Consider the following 2,366-nt stretch of genomic DNA (forward strand, 5'->3'; position numbering starts at 1 on the left):
TACTGACAATTTTCAGAAACCCAGTAGAGATCATCTGCTTTGTATTACTTTTTCTTTAGGTGTAATATTCAAGTTCCTAATGATTCTCCTTATAAGCCAACAGTCTCAAATTAGTTCATATATGGATCAAATTTTTGTCCTGTTATAACTTTAAATGAGCTAGAGTTTAGGGCTACATTTAGCAAAATGTGCAATTAAAAATACCACTACTTCAGCACTACCTTACAAATTCAGGTTATTAAAGAGGATGTTGTTTTCTAAACTGCTAATTTTATGAAATGGTTAACATAAAAGAGATTGGAAACTCTTAAGGGTGTTTTTGTTGTTATTGTTTTTTGTTTTTGTTTTTTGAGACAGGGTCTTGCTATGTAATTTAGGCTGACCTTGAACTATGTAGCCCAGGTTGGCCTCAAACTCATGGTGATACTTCTGCCTCAGCCTCCCAAGAGCTAGGATTACAGGGATGTGCCACCACGCCTGGTCCTTAGGATATTGTACCTTTTATAAAGCAAATGCTTTCAAGTATTAGCTGACTAGCTGGGTGTGGTGGTGCACACCTGTAATCCCAGCATTTAGGAGGCTGAGGCAGGAACATCACTGTGAGTTCAAGACCAGCCTGGGCTACAAAGTGAGTTCCAGGTCAGTCTCAACTACATAGTGAGACCCTGTCTCAAAAAACAAAAACAAACAAACAAAAAAATGTTAGCTGACTAGATTGGTGATACCAGTTTTTCCTTTTTGCTATTCCAAGTCCAGCTGGTTTATTTTGAAGCCAATATTTCAATACTTCAATTGTAGAAGAAAATTATACAATTTACTCTATACAGAGAATAACAACTAAATTTACCAATTAAGAAATCATTTCAGAAAAAAGAAAACACGTTCCAAGTAACATTCAAGTCCGTCCAGGAAAAACAAAATAAACCAAACCATTTCAGGAATTGTTGGAAGGTGAGTTATTCTATAGTAACTGTGCTTCACCAGCTGTGCAGGTTGCCCAGAAACAATCCACTTCAACTTCTGAACACTTGGTTTGGAACACTTGTTTGATGAATATTCATTTAAACACTTGGATACAAGCTCTTACCAGAAGGTCAGCTCTCTCTCATTTATCTTGGAATGTTTCTGAAGACATTCTACTCCTTCTGCTATCTGTGCTTGGACCTCCAATGCAATGATAGGTAAGGCCAACACAGAAGGCTATGCTTTAGAAGACACGATCCTGCAGTGACATGACTTAAGCTCAGCTTCTAGTCTTTCAAAATTTAGGCTATATTCCTTTCAAATGGCAAGCTCTCTTGAATGAGTGAATAACAGATTTGTAGAAATTGAAAGGCAGTGGTAGCTTTGACTTTCCAACACACCTTCTCCAATACAATCTTCCATTTGCATTAAGTCTGAAGCCATGAACCGATACTGACTTATTTGGATCAAGTCAGTTGCCAATAGGACATTTCTTTCCTATTCTGATTTTACAGCCAAATAAAAGCTGCTCAGTCCAACACACCCAAGGTGCTTGTGCTGTACCTTCATTTTATTATTATTAATATTATTATTATTGGTACTGGGGATTGAACTCAGGACCCTGAGCTTTTGAGGCAGGCGGCAGAACCACTGAGATAAATCCCTGACCCTGTACCTTCATTTTTGTTTGTTTTTTTTGTTTGTTTGTTTTTTGTTTTTTTTTGTTTTGAGACAGGATCTCACTATGTAGTTGAGATTGACCTGGAATTCACTATGTAACTCAGGCTGGTCTCAACTCACAATGATACTACCTCAGCCTCCGGAGTGCTGGGATTACAGGCGTGCACCACCACTCCTGGCTGTACCTTCTGTCCATTAAATTTACAGCTAGAGAAAATGTCTCTGTATCAAAGCCAAAGAGCTGATTTAGACTAAGATTTTTCACTTTAAAGTCCCTCAGTCTTGCGGTCATTCTAAGCCATTGTCATGTGCAGATTCAGTTAGTCTCAATTAGTCCCAGACCTTTGGCTGACATCTGTCCTCCTTTTTCCACAGGGTATTCAGCTGGTGTCACAGTTTCTAGGAGTCAGCTACTCTCAGGACTTCCGTCATCTTGGTAGACACCAGGGCTCCTTGGTGTAATCACCCTCCCCGGGTCTGCTCTCACCTCCTGCCACAGTACAGGATACAAGAGGCCTAGGAGGTGAGGACTCTGGAGGGCAGGAGGAGAGAGGCCCAGGATGGGAGAACTGTCCTGGGTGGAGGTCTCTGCAGCACCACTGAGACTACACCACCCAGCTCCTTACTTCATCTTTTTAAAATTGTGTGGCTCTTCTCTCTGTGGATCTGAACTTCAAACTTCTGTGGTCACATATGTGACAGCCAGTTACATCAGCATTTTG

At 40.3% G+C, this 2,366-nt stretch overlaps 1 pseudogene; it reads right to left on the minus strand.

The window, feature by feature from the left end:
* Positions 1 to 858: 858 nt before the first annotated feature.
* Positions 859 to 1,575, minus strand: LOC117287320 (annotated as a pseudogene).
* Positions 1,576 to 2,366: the final 791 nt, after the last annotated feature.

This window comes from Fukomys damarensis, unplaced genomic scaffold (assembly GCF_012274545.1).
Source record: "Fukomys damarensis isolate Sample0158 unplaced genomic scaffold, DMR_v1.0_HiC HiC_scaffold_23, whole genome shotgun sequence".
NCBI lineage: Eukaryota > Metazoa > Chordata > Mammalia > Rodentia > Bathyergidae > Fukomys > Fukomys damarensis.